The sequence below is a fragment of the Pinus tabuliformis genome, chromosome X (assembly GCF_031772625.1).
Source record: "Pinus tabuliformis cultivar Carrire ecotype Pingquan chromosome X, CPIR1, whole genome shotgun sequence".
NCBI classification, from domain to species: Eukaryota; Viridiplantae; Streptophyta; class Pinopsida; order Pinales; family Pinaceae; genus Pinus; species Pinus tabuliformis.
In genome coordinates this window covers 1,717,005,221-1,717,020,406 of record NC_142308.1, presented here as the reverse complement: position 1 = coordinate 1,717,020,406, position 15,186 = coordinate 1,717,005,221, and positions in this window count along the sequence as shown.

The window sequence follows — 15,186 nt, the reverse complement described above, 5'->3', positions numbered from 1 at the left end:
CAGATTCACAAAAGACTGATTCTAGAATCTAGATACTCCTTGCACCACATTTAATCCTGAACGGTCATGGTCAATTTTGTTGTTGAATATCATTTTATGTGAATAATCGGTGATCAATTGTAGACTGCTCCCCGAGTCCCCACCTCCTGAGAAACCCATGTGACTTGAGATGAGGTATGGTATCATATTTGGTTTATTCAAAGATAGACTCCATTAGTTTAAAGATAAAGTGCACCACCAATTTTCCACCTTTGTTCAGAATGCAGAGAATATTTCATATACCACATCACCAGTTTTTGAGTCTTGTAGCAAGTGCCTCTAAAAGTTTTTGCGTTTTTTGTGGCATTTTGAGTGTGTTAGGATTATGAAACAAGAGAAGTGGTGGTGTCTAAAGACACCATTGCTCGGATCCCAATTTGTCATCAAGACAAATTTATCTGGAGCCTTTCCACCTTTAAATAGGCTATATTCCACAGGAATATTATCTGTCAATACCATGGGTTTTCATAAACCTGGAGCTCAGAAACCACTGATAAATTAACTGAGTCAAGTTTCCCTGAACTGCCATCACAGAGTGCACAACATAGTCCGATTTTCTAAGATCAGACTGAGTAGACCAAATATGTCCACTTCAACTGTGCAATTCAGTGTGCACCAAATCAGTTTATACTTTCCTAGTAAAACAAACAGATCCTCCTATTCCTCCAATTTTACTTATCTTCTGCTTCCCTGCAAAGTCCACCAAATAAACACTCTATTATCCTGGTGCTCCAAAAAAGGCCCTTTAGTCTCTATACATTACATGTGAAGTAAATACATTCCCTACTTTTCCAGAGCATAAATCAAGCCTTCTTTTTCTCCACAGAAGTCTGTATTTTAATGAAAAGATCCTTGATGCAGAAGCATCCTTGGATAATTGGCAATCCCACATCACCGAAAAGACTTGGGTTCAGTTTTACCATTTTGTTGAATTCCAGTAAAAGTTTCTAGTATTTAACAAGGGGAAAAGGGGCCAAAATGCAGAGACTGAGGTATAAATCTAGGAGTCTGTTAGATTGGACATGGTGGCCAATCATTAGAGATGATAAGAACCCAGTTGACACAGTCAAGTATGATTTGCTAGAGAAGATATGGACCCATTAACTGTGATCAGCAAACCCCAAGTGTTCGAAAAGCCTATAAAGGTGCCATTGAAATTCATTTGAAGGCAGATGGAAGTAGCTCAGCAGCTCATGAGCTTTGAGTATCTCAATAGCATGGAAGGAAGTGCCAGCTCAGGAAAGCAGATCACAAATCTGAAATAAACAGGCCTAATAACAGGGTGATAGTAGAACTCTATACCTGCATTTTGATATGTTGATTAATACTTGACATTGACCAACGTTTGACTGTAGTCCTGATGTCCTGTTATGGAATTTGCTTCTGTCAAGTTTGGCAATATATTGTTTGTTGGGCATTTTCCCTGAGTTATTTCTGCTGTAAGAATTTGTAGCTGGACAGAACAGCTTCAGGCCTATGACTGTATTGATGTTGGCTCCGGTATTTATTAACTCAAAGTTATTGTTATTGGCAGCATTGTTTGGCTAGGCACTGAGTTTATGAGCTTGGTTAAGGGAATGAGCTTTTCTGAGTTGCTAGCAATTAAATAAATTTAGAAAGAAATTCAATTGTGCAGCAGATCCCATATTTATGTTGTTAATTTTGATAGCTCAGGTAGGTACTTCTACACAGGCCTAAGGGTCTAGGTGTGCAGAAGTTGCCTACAGTCTCCCCCTTTAGATACTTGTTGTAGTGTGAGCAAGTTGTTTTTTTAACTTAAACTAACTTAGGAAAAGCACATAAGTATTATGTTGGCATATTGAGCTAAAGTAAACTTACAAAAAGTAAAGTGAATTACTTGAGAAATTAAGTTTTAATCTCAGCCCTTGATCTCAAGTGAGGCGAGATCTAATCTCAGCCGTCAATCACTTTGGAGATTAGGGTTAGGGATTTAGCTCAATGTGAAGTTATAAAAGTAAGGCTAGGGAAAAAGAGAAGATACCATACAGCAGCACAAAATTGAGAGAAGCTCCTCAATGAGTGTGTTGGGTCCAAGGAAGGGGCAGCAAGGAGATCTATATCAGCCAAGGAGGGGTTGATCAGCTGGATCAGATCTAATGTTGTATGCATTTCCTCAGTTGGGCCATTTTCCCAGGAAAGGAACCCAAGTAAATTCATAACTTAATGAATAATTCCAGTTGAGCAGAATCTGTTGTGTCATTTTCATGATTGAGATTGGTACTAGTTGCTTTTGATGCAAGAGCATCCTGCTCAGAAAAACCATAGCATTTTAGTAAGCATAGGGTCTTGTGTTTCAAAGGACTTGATTCCCTAAAGAGTGATTAATTATTTATTTTCCTATGTTTTTATGAGGATTGTATAATAGTGAGGATATTGTAATGAAATCTTCTCGTTAAGAGAGATTTCAAAAATAGTGTGTGAGTTAGAGGAACTAGGAGTTAGTTTCATGATTTTAGGGATTAGATTAGGATATTTAAGATTCAAGTGAAATTGTTTAGGATCTGAACCAAAATTGGTTAACAGAATCCTTTTGTGTATAATTTGTAAGTCTCGAAGGCTTAAAGGGAGAGTTAGTGAGAGAGTTAGTAGACAGGAGGGTTGGATTGTGAGCCTATGGGCATTGAAACGAGAAAGGGCCACTGATACAGACCATGTAAAGGTAGATCAGGCCAAAGCTAGATTGTAAATAGGTTTTTATTTGTATCTGTACATTTGTTAATGAATGAGGAAATTGAATTCATTGTGATTGTGTGTGTCATTCCTTTTATGTGCTGAGTGATCCGTAATTGGAAATTTATGGTTTCTATGTGATAAACCATGATGAATGAATTCAAGTTGAATTTCTGAAAGTCTTTCTGAGTGACAAAAGACTTACCGTCTGGGTAGAATCCGTGTTATTCCAATCGGATTCAATAGATGTATGTACAGGTCAAGTAAAGAACGAATTACGAAATCTAGAAGAAGGAAAATAATACAGAGAGTATTATGTATTCTAGTTCGAAGTGGTGTTCAAGAAACAAAGGTATAGTTGAAGGCAGAGTAAAGAAATCAGAGAAGTCTCGGCACACTATTTCTAAGCAGAGAAAGGAGTTGGCAAAGTTGAACTTGGTTTAAAGTCGATTTGGAGGTGAGAAGGAAATTTAGTGGAAGCGCCAAGTTTGGTGGAAAAGTGAAACAAGCCAAAGTGAAATGCGCAACTGCGGATTGAAGCGTCGTACTAAATCCTAGCCGTCGATCGCATTTTCAACCGCTTACATCATAGTCAACTACGGGGGTTGAGCTATTTGGTATTCCGCGTGTTAGTTGAAGGGCCGCAGACCGTTGGATCACTACTGACGCTGACCGTTGGATTAATATCGCATCGCATCAAAGTGAATGAACCTTGGCCGGGAGAAGTTGCGATATGTGATATGCGATGATCGGGTGGATCAATGACCGTCGGATTAATGGTAAGATCTACGGCATAGAGTGAAGCGCCTGCGCAAAAAGGGAAAGTCAACATGGAAAGTCAACGTGGGAGGATCGTTGTTCAATTGTTGTTCAATTGTTGAGCGGACCCGAGAAGTATATGGACGCGAGTTTATTTTATTTGAGGTCCGGTCTTATGCATTCAGGTGGGACCGGCGTTCATTGGCGGATTATATGTTAAAGCATTGTTTGGTGATTGGTCGGGTTTGTGTTAAAACCCACCAATGTAAACGCTTCCGATTTGTATAGGTGGGCCATAACCCACAAGTTTACAGTAAGGTGATTATGAAAACCAGGGAAATTGCCTTTAGGCGGGTTTTCTTGCGTCAAAGTGGTATTAGAGCAAGGAAAGGTTTCATGCGAGTAGAAAGAAGACTTTGCATGCAAAAGGAACAGGTAAATTTGTTTTTGAAGAACTCAGAGCAAGAACGAAACAGTGAAAGAAAACTCAGCAAAGGAGTAATTGTTACTGACAGTTAGAGCTTTACCAAGATAAAGCTGGTAGATTGAAAGAAAGAACCAAATTCTAAATTTGATTGACAATCGCTGAATGTTGAAAATTAGCGCAGTGGAAATATGGAGATCTGCTGAAACAAGATTTGCAGGAGTGGTGAGATCCCGAAGACAGGCAATGGTATGCAAGTTTGTCTAATGATTAGCAGACATCGAATGAGTGAGAATTTAGAGCAGGATTACAGTAGTTAAACTGTAAGAGGGACTTTTGCAAGTTCATGAAGTAGCGGAGTTTGAATATACAGTTGAATGTTGGATAAAAGAATAGTCCATTCAAAATGCAGGTGAATGGTAGAACAAGATCATGCAGAGATCTTGAAGGTGAGATGATATGTTTTTATTTTAATTTGATTTGAAGATTGGAGAGTTTGTGGTTTTTTATATTGTTGCACAGATAATAGTATAAGAAGGTGAGAAGATTGCAACAACCTAGAGCAAGGAGTGCTCAATTGGTTCTAGAGGAAAGAACCAAAGAAATGCCAACAGACTGAGCTCAGAGGAGAGAAGATTAGTGAGACATATGTAGCAAGACGGACTTGTTACTACAAGGGTTTTGTTGAAGCTCACAAAGGCAATTCCACAGAGGATGTGGGTAGAATTGCTAAGGGATGAAGGAAGCTGGTAAGAGTTTCTAAGTGAAAGAAGAGGTGGTCAGAACCTAGTATTTCATTGTGAGAGGACAGTTGTGTTCTTAAAGTGCAGATGAGTTGAGGCCTAGAAGGAGCAGAGGAAATGCTCAAAGAGGTTCCAGAGACAGAAAACCAAGTGCTTGCCAAAAGACCAAGTATAGAGGAAAGCTTGGTGAGGTAAGTGGCAGCAGGGAAGACTTGTTGTTGCAGAGGCTTGTGCAACTCATAGTGAAGTGAGTGAGGAACTCATAGAGATGGAAAGGATGATGACTAGTGACAGTCATAGCAGAGGTTCTGAAAGAGATCACAGCAGAGGACAAAAGAAGAAAGATGCCAAGGCAAATGGCATGAGAATGAGTGACAAAAAATATGATAGAGAAATGGCTGAGATGGCAGTTCAGCTTGAAGTATTAATGGAAATGTTACAGAGAAATGAGATGGACCAAAAATATGGTTATGTCATGAGAAAGAAAGTGAAGTGGCAGAGGCTACAAGAGAAGAGGAATCAGCAAGTAAATATGTAGTTAATAAAGGAACTGAGGGAGCTTGAACAGATTATAAATGTCAAATTGGAGACAGAGAAGCTCGAAAGAGTTGAGCTACAGCAAAAGGAAAACGCTGGAGAAAGTGTTGAAGTTTTGGTATGTGAACCAGAACATGGACCATTACTTTTTGAAAGTAATGAAGAGACAGAGGAGTTGAATCATATGAATGATTCAAAGCAGCCAGAAGACTTGATGACTGAAGCATCAAATGAGACCATAAGGTCTTGTGTTTTTAAAACTGATAATTTGTGTATGGTTGCAGGTTTGGAAGAAGATATGCAGTCTTTTAAAGCTGTCAAAAATATGGAAGAATACCTTCCAGAAGATGAAAGTTTTGAAGCAGAGTATGACAATGAGACTGGAGAAGAAACAGTTCACTACAGTGAACAAGTGCAGAGAGGCATCATTAAAATAGATGGTGTGGAAAAGAGACTTGCTGATAGTCTCAAGGATTCTTTGAGTTTGAATCAGCATACTAATGTGCTGATAGAGGAGTTAAAGGAAAGATTAGAGCAACATATTGAAAGGTTTCCAGAGTAAGAAGAGGTACAAAGGTCTTATATTTTTTATTTTGTTAATAGTCTTATGATTGCATATTTTTTTGCAGAAACTAGAACATATTTGGCACAGGTGGACAGCCAAATGAAAGAAGAAGAGAAAGAACATCTACTGAAAGATGTTAAGGAAGATTTAGTAGAGGAAGAAGGACCATCTGATGATTGGTCAATAGCAAATGAAGAAATGGGAGATTGTGTAAAATTTCCAAATTTTACTCCAAGTAAAATCATTGAGTTATATAGAGAGTTAGACCTTCAAAGAAGAAAGTTGGAAAAGCAGAGGATAAACGTTCAGGATAAATTGCTAATGAAGGATGACAAAGAAATTGTCATAAATGATAGTCAAGAAGAAGTTGACAGGTACAGTAAACAGAAGCAGAAAATTATCTTGAAAGACAATATGGCAGCAGCTGAAAAGGTGCAAGACAACAGTGAACAAGAGAGTAAGGATGAAAGGGTGACAGTAAAAATGAAAATTCAGCAGTTAAGAGTTGAAGGCAATCAGCAGACAGAGGATATACTAGACAAAGAAATTGAGTTGGTAAGAAGGTTAATGATGAAAGTGTCTCAGAAGAAGACAACAACAAGAAAGGAAAGAAGCAACAACAAGAGGAAGACAGTGGCAGACTATGAAAGCATGGCAAGTGGAGCATTGCAACATAAGGTATGGAGACCTAGAGAACAGCTGACAAGCAAAGACAGATTACAAAATAAAGTCTGGGATCCAGGAGGAATCAATTATCTAGACTTATGACCAGGAGGTCATAAATTTTCTTACCTGGGGAGTCTGATGCAGGAGCATCCTGCTCAGAAAAACCATTGCATTTTAGTAAGCATAGGGTCTTGTGTTTCAAGGGACTTGATTCCCTAAAGAGTGATTAATTATTTATTTTCCTATGTTTTTATGAGGGTTGTATAATAGTGAGGATATTGTAATGAAATCTTCTCGTTAAGAGAGATTTCAAGAATAGTGTGTGAGTTAGAGGAACTAGGAGTTAGTTTCATGCTTTTAAGGATTAGATTAGGATACTTAGGATTCAGGTGAAATTATTCGGGATCTGAACCAAAATTGGTTAACAGAATCATTTTGTGTATAATTTGTAAGTTTTGAAGGCTTAAAGGGAGAGTTAGTAGACAAGAGGGTTGGATTGTGAGCCTACAAGCATTGAAACGAGAAAGGGCCACTGATACAGACCATGTAAAGGTAGATTAGGCCAAAGCTAGATTGTAAACAGGTTTTTATTTGTATCTGTACATTTGTTAATGAATGAGGAAATTGAATTCATTGTGACTGTGTGTTATATTCCTTTTATGTGTTGAGTGATCTGTAATTGGGAATTTATGGTTTCTATGTGATAAACCATGATGAATGAATTCAAGTTGAATTTCTGAAAGTCTTTCCCAGTGACAAAAGACTTACCATCTAGGTAGAATCTGTGTGATTCCAGTCGGATTCAATAGATGTATGTACAGGTCAAGTAAAAAATGAATTACGAAATCTAGAAGAAGGAAAATAATACAGAGTATTATGTATTCCAGTTCGAAGTGGTGTTAAAGAAACAGAGGTATAGTTGTAAGGCAGAGTAAAGAAATCAGAGAAGTCTCGGCACACTGTTTCTAAGCAGAGAAAGGAGTTGGCAGAGTTGAACTTGGTATCAAGTCGATCTGGAGGTGAGAAGGAAATTTAGTGGAAGCGCCAAGTTTGGTGGAAAAGTGAAACAAGCCAAAGTGAAATGCGTAACTGTGGAGGTTAGGAGTCTACGGGTGTCTTGATCGGGGTTGAAGCGCCGTACTAAATCCTAGCCGTCGATCGCATTTTCAACCGCTTACGTCATAGTCAACTACGGGGGTTGAGCTGTTTGGTATCCCGCGTGTTAGTTGAAGGGCCGTAGACCGTTGGATCACTACTGATGCTGATCGTTGGATTAATATCGCATCGCATCATTCATGAGTGAATGAACCTTGGCTGGGAGAAGTTGCGATATGCGATGTGCGATGATCGGGTGGATCAATGACCGTCGGATTAATGGTAAGATCTACGGCGTAGAGTGAAGTGCTTGCGCAAAAAGGGAAAGTCAACGTGGGAGGATCATTGTTCAATTGATGTTCAATTGTTAAGCGGACCAGAGAAGTATATGGACGCGAGTTTATTTTATTTGAGGTCCCGTCTTATGCATTTAGGTGGGACCAACATTCGTTGGCGAATTATATGTTAAAGCGTTGTTTGGTGATTGGTCGGGTTTGTGTTAAATCCCACCAATCTAAACACTTCCGATATTGTATAGGTGGGCCATAACCCACAGGTTTATGGTAAGGTGATTATGAAAACCAGGGAAATTGCCTTTAGGCAGTTTTTCCTATTTTAGCTTTCTACTGAATTTATTTGGTTAATACCCTAGCTGGTGCTTTTATTCATTAGATGTAAATCCACTCGAAACTAATTGTTTATTTTCTAGGGTGAGAAAAACAAACATGGTATGAGAACGTAAACTCTGAGATACCAATCTCTTAATCACAGGTGTCAAGTTCGTACTGGATCGTCGAGGCCAAGTTCAGCCACAATTGTACAAGGCATAAATTTCTTTTTAAGAGGGCTAAAGTAAATCAGTTGTATTGCCGAAGAGAAATTTAAAAAGAAAAGAAAAGACAATGTCGATTTAAAGATTAAGAAAAAATTGGTGGTCGACAAGGTTGTCGGGCCACCAGATCAGCCACAGAGGTTGCCAGCCAAAGACAAAAAAAAAGGAGACCTACAACCGGTGGTCGATAGCCATAAAGCCACCATCTAGTTGCATTGCCGCTGACAGGACTGGCCACAAAGCAGTCAATGCAAAAAAGGGGAGTCGCGAGCTAGGCACGAAGGGCACATGAGCTTCCAGCTGTTGATTTCTGGTAGCATCAGATGTGCTCTAAGCCTCAAAATTTGCAGAGAGGCTATGACACATGTATTCCATAATACCCAGAAATCGTTTTGTGAAATTCCACCTGGAGAAGGTTTTATTAAAATAATTAATTATTTTTAATGGATGCCTAAGTCTAAACTTAGGAAATCAAAATAATTAAAGGGTGTTAATTAAACTGAGGATGAAACTTCTGGAAAAAGACGAGGATCAAGCCAAAATGATCTGAGCCATTAATTAGAATCTAATTTGGGTCGTTGGTTACTCAACGAGAAGATTATAAGAAGAGGCTTGATCGGCATTTGGAAGACACATCGAGTTAGAGATCAGAGATCGATTTTCTCAAGAGAGCTGCACAGCAATTGCCGAAAAAGTGATCTAGGTGATTTCTTGCAGTGAGGGGCAAAGATAGTTTTCTAGTTGGAAAGTTTTCTTGATCTAGGGATACATTGCAGAGGAGGCAGAGAGAGATCCAGAAGAGGCAGTGCAGAGCCACACTAGGCAGCGTAGAGCCACACTGAGGCAGCGCAGAGCCTAAGAGGAGATTCGAAATTTTCTGGAGAGTCGAGTTCTAGAGCCAAAAGTTGGGGTGTGAGACTGAAAGGGCAGAAAGTCAAAGTTCCAGAGGCAAATCGATCAGCCAAAGGAGTGACGCAGTCCCCAGAAGTTGTGATGCAGAGCAACGCAGTGATTGCACAGAAACTGCGCAGAGGCAGCTAGGGGCTAGCCATTCAGTGGTTGGATCAGTATTGGATCGCTAGTGATAGTGTGAGGTATATCTCACTCATCTCTCTGTCAATCAGATTCTCTGTATTGGATAGCCAGTAAGGCATCCAAAGATTGTATTCAGAAATTACTGCTTAATAATACAAACCCTCAGCTGTTGCACCAGTTTTCCCACATTGGGTTTTTCTGGGGACATTGGTCCAAAACAACGGTGTCACTTGTGTGTGTTATTTCTTTCTTGCTCAGATTCTTGTTTCCGCATATTATTTAAAGTTGTGAAGGTTGCAGTTGTATTTACTTCAATATTTATAGTAGAACACAGTAAATAACTTGCATCGATTAACAAGTAGGAGAAGTAATATCAGTTTGTTGCAATAATGATTCGGGTGGATTCTCGAATTTTCACATGGTCTCAGAGCACAGGTGAAGCAAGAAGAGCAGACCGAAAGAGCCCAGTGCTGAAGAGGAGGGAGATCGAAGTGTTGCGTATGCAGCGAATCAAATCCCCAGAGGGATTGCGCAATCCAAGCCAGGAGGGAAAGATTCTCAAGGAAAAATCTCTCTCTGAGTGAGATGACAAAGAGGTAAGATTTCCAAATCGAGATTTGTCAGCGGCAGAGGGAGCAGCATAGCAGCAGATTCAGCGCAGAGCAGTTTTCTAGTGAGACGCATTTTTTTGCAGCAGTTGTTGGGGCAAAAAAATGTCAAAAGAGGGAAGGAAACACTACTTGAGGAAATTTTCTCCTCAGAGAATTCCTAGCCAGGGAATTCGATTTCTCATTGCTGAGCAGCAGTAGAGAGGAGCATATCTACTAACTCTAGCAGGGAGTGCGTAGGCCAGCCCAGCAGCAGCGTAGAGGAGAGAGGAGGCAGTTCGACATTTTGTTGGCAGAGATGGCAGCTAACGGGCTAAGAGATCAAGATCGGTTGGATGGAGCATCCAACTATGTGATCTAGAAAGCTAGGATTTCGCATGATCTCAAGATGTATGTCAACGATGTGATAGTTATACCCGCTAATGCAGGTCCACTCAAGAAGTACAAGGCTGAGATGGCGAAGGCCAAGCGATTGATCATCGATGGAGTGAGGGATCACGTTGTATGTCACATTGTTGGCAAAGGGACGACCAAAGAGATGTGGGATGCCTTGGCCACGCTATATCAAGGATCTTTCGAGCAGCGGAAGATGTACTTGGAGGAGAAGCTGAGATCAACAAATATGGAGAAAGGGGAACGCATTGATCTGTTCCTATCAAAGCTTCTGGAAGTCCGAGATCAGTTGGCCGCTGTAGGATCAACACCTCAGGCTATAGAGATGGTAAGGTTGGCCCTAAATTCAGTTTCAAAAGAAAGGCAAGTGTTTGTCCAGAGTATCCTGGGAAAAGAGAGATTGCTAGATTGGGAGGGAATGTGGGCCGCTCTTCAACAGGAAGAGACAAGGCGAGACTTAGTCAAGTGCAAACTTGATGGCAGTAGCAACAATGGGACAAAGCCCAAGTAGGAGGAAGAGAATGCAGCCCTTGCATCAAAGGGGCAGCAGGAGTAGCGAAAGAAGAAGAAAGACGTTTTTAAGATTAAATGTTTCCGGTGTGGTGAATTTGGTCACTACGCTACGTAGTGTCCTCTCAAGAAGGACAAGGACGAGAAACATGATCTGCATGCTACAACTGCAAAGATCAAGGAAGAGGAGTTCGCCATGATTGCCTAGATACCTCCAGGGGAGAGGTGGGGTGATCTAGTATTGTAGTTCGAAAGAACTGCAGATGGGTAGGATCCTTGAGGAGTCCACCTCTTGGATCAATACCTTGCTACGGGAGCCCATATCAAAAGTAGCAGGATGGACCAGGGTCAGTTGGTGCAGAGGAGTGTCGGAGTGACAGTTGCAGTGGCTAGGAGTGCCAAAGTCTGAGCAGCGCAGAGCTAGTATTGGCAGCAGTGCAGTTGGCACAGAGCAGAGTTAGCAGCAACGTAGTTGCTTCAATGACAGCGTAGATACTAGCAGCAAACAGAACTCCAACAGCAAATGCATCACGTTGAACACCTTTGGTTCAGTATTTTTGTTGTTGTTGCAACAACAGCAACAATAGGAGAGAGTTACAGTGCAAATGCAGGGTTGGCAGTGGCACGACCAGCAGCAGCACGGATGCAGCATTTGCGCAGTAGTTGGTGGGTAGTGATGTCAGATATCAGCAACACCGAGGGAGATGTTACAGAGAAGGGTGATGCTTCAACAGGCTTCATTACTAGAGCGAATTCCTCGCTAAGAGGGAGTGTTGATTTCTAGTAGCATCGGATGTGCTCTAAGCCTCAAAATTTGCAGGGAGGCTAGCACACGTGCATTCCAAAATACCCAGAAATCATTTTGGGAAATTCCACCCAGAGAAGGCTTTATTAAAATAATTAATTATTTTAAATGGATGCCTAAGTCTAAACTTAGGAAATTAAAATAATTAAAGGGTATTAATTAAACTAAGGGTGAAACTTCTAGAAGACGATGAGGATCAAGCCAAAATTATCTAAGCCATTGATTAGAATCTAATATGGGTCGTTGGTTACTCAACGAGAAGATTACAAGGAGAGGCTTGATGGGCATTTGGAAGACACATCAAGTTAGAGATCAGAGATCGATTTTCTCAAGAGAGTAGCACAGCAGTTGTCGGAGAAGTGATCGAGGTCATCTCTTGCAATGAGGGGCAAGATAGTTTTCCAGTTGGAAAGTTTTCCTAATCGAGGGATACATTGTAGAGGAGGCAGAGAGAGATCCAGAAGAAGCAGCGCAGAGCCACACTGGGTAGCGTAGAGCCATGTTGAGGCAACGCAAAGCCTGCGAGGAGATTCGAAATTTGCTAAAGAGTCGAGTTCTAGAGCCAGAAGCTGGGGTGTGAGACCGAAAGGGCAGAAATTCGAAGTTCCAGAGGCAAATCGATCAACCAAAGGAATGATGCAGTCCCTAGAAGCTATGATGCAAAGCAGCGCAGTGATTGTGCAGAGGCAACAAGGGGCTAGCCATTCAGTGAATGGATCAGTATTGGATCACCAGTGATAGTGTGAGGTATATCTCACTCATCTCTTTGTCAATCAGATTCTCTGTATTGGATACCCAATAAGGTATCCAAAGATTGTATTCAGAAATTACTGCTTAATAATACAAACTCTCAGTTGCTACACCGGTTTTCCCACATTGGGTTTTTCCAGGGATATTGGTCCAAAAACAATGGTGTCACTTGTGTGTCTTATTTCTTTCTTGCTCATATTCTTGTTTTTGCATATTATTTAAAGTTTTGAAGGTTGCAGTTGTATTTGCTTCGATATTTACAGTAGAACACAGTAAATAACTTGCATCGATTAACAAGTAGGAGAAGTAATATCAGTTTGCTACAGTAGTGATTCGGGTGGATTCTCGAATTTTCACACTAGACAGCCACACAAAACAACGAGCAACAAGGGTTCACAGCAGGAGCGTTGTGTTAATTGGAGTTAGAGATGGAAGGGTTCTACTAACTTTAAAAAGTGCACTAAATTTGGCATAGGGACCCACAAGTGAAGCTAAGGCACAGTTTTACTTTCTCTACATTTTGACATAAGAAAATTCTAATTTTCCTATAGTCAAAAATAGAATTGATCTCAACCATCTATTGAGTTTTTAATCTCATCCGTTTATGAAAGTTGGAAGGCCAATTCAACCTTATAAAGAGAGGAAGGGCATAGACTTAGCATATTATTATGCACTACAGACTTGTGTGTTTTGGCTCAGCGCGAAGAAGAGATTCCAGTTCAATGCATTAGGGCTGAGACAGAGGCCAAATAGCCTTAGCGATTTCTTCAGCTAGTGTGCATTATTTCCAGGGCCAAGTCAGCCTTGCGCGGGAGGGCCAAATAGCCTCTATGAGTTCATACAACTGCATATGCAGAGGCCAAGTTGGTTAGAAAGAAGCAACACAGTGTGTAGAGGGTCAGTGAATTGAAGGGTAATTTTTCCCGGGATTTGTAATCAACTTTTGAGATTTTTTGTTGAGCGGATTAACATAAAAACATACAAGTTGGCAGGTTTTCCCCAGTTGGGGTTTCCTGGGTAATTTTTGGTTTACTGTTTATTTCAGTGATGATAATATCGGCAAGATATCGCCGATAATCGAAAATATCGTGATATTTTCAGTATTTTCGGCGAGCCGAAATATTGCCGAGAAAATATCGCGATATTTTGGCTCCTGAAAATATCGCGATATTTACGAGATATCGTCGATATCTCGGCAAAATATCGCGTGACGATAGAAAATATCGTCGAACAGCCTAGGCCGCGGCCAAAAAAGGGAAATTTGTCTTTTTTTTCTTCATTTCTGTTTTCGAGTGTTGGAGAAGGAAGGAGAAGAGTTTTGTGGTGGTTGTCCAGGAGGGATTGAGGACCAAACAACGATTATCACCACCAAGATTTTTTTGTGGATCAATGATTGAAGAACAGTGAGACAAACTTCATTTCTTCCATTAACAAGTATGTTCTTAAAAACCCCTATGTTAATGATTTTTTCATAGATTTAGGGTTATGCTTGCTTGCCTCTTTGCCTACCAACATTTTGTTTTTTTGTTTTTTTCCATTTGCTATGATTTTCATGTCCATGAGCCAATGCAAGGGTTTTCTCCATATTTGGACAGCAAGCTTCATTTTTTTTTCAACTTTCTTATGCACCCACTTATTGCCATTTTTCATTCACATTGCAAAATGCAAATAATGTAGTAATTTTTTTTAAATGAGGTGGTTATTACTTATTTTTTTGTGTTGGGGGGTTTAATGCCAATTTTTTGTTTTTTTTTGTGCCCTAGGTTTGAATTAGTTCACTACAAATGTCAAATATGCCAAAAGCCTTGGACCCATTTTGGGAGTATGGGGAGCCTATTGGTGGGGCAAATCGAGCATATATATCATGCAAATTGTGTGGGACCAAGATGTCAGGAGGGGTTACACGATTGAAATACCATCTGGCTAGACTCCCTGCACATAATGCAGATGTAATGTGTTGTATGGTTTCTAGTGCGAAGGTTATACAAAAAGCTCTTGAAGCAATTGTTGAACAAGACAGAAAGATAGCTGCTAGGGAGAGGACACTGGTCTTAGATAGATAGTTGCTAGTTTTATTTGTTTTGCTACATATAAGTTTATAACTCATGATGATGAGATGCTTTTATATATGTGATGTTATTGTCTGAGTCCTTGATTGGACAATTATCAGGGATCAGCAGGATATGTGATGTTATTTTGTTTGAGTCCTTTGATTGGACAATTATCAAGGATCAACAAGATTTGGTATCGCCTTTAAAGTTTGATGTATCATTTCTATTTGACATCATATATATCAGTCCTTTCTTCATATTTATGTGCCAATTTGTTTAGTTCATGTTGTTATTGCTTTATATGTTTAAAAATTTGAAAAAAATGAATATATTATGCATTTTTTATGCTTGCCGATATTTGCCAATATTTTCACCGATATTGCCGATAAGATGTTTTCTGGACCCTTACCAATATTTTGACGATACAAATATTATCAACACTGACTGACCTGGTCCACCTATCAAACTGGCTTTTGAACTGGAACCAGAAAAACGGACTGGTCAAATCTCAATGAGCCGATCTTTAAAAAAATACCTGAAATAATTTTTTTAATGAAAAAAAAAAAGAAATTTAAAGCCATGATTCCAAACTAATAGAGACAAAATATGCAAAGTTTGCTCATCTATATACCATGTAAAGGTGAATATATCAGAGTGGCACCGAGTGCATGTAATGTCCCCAA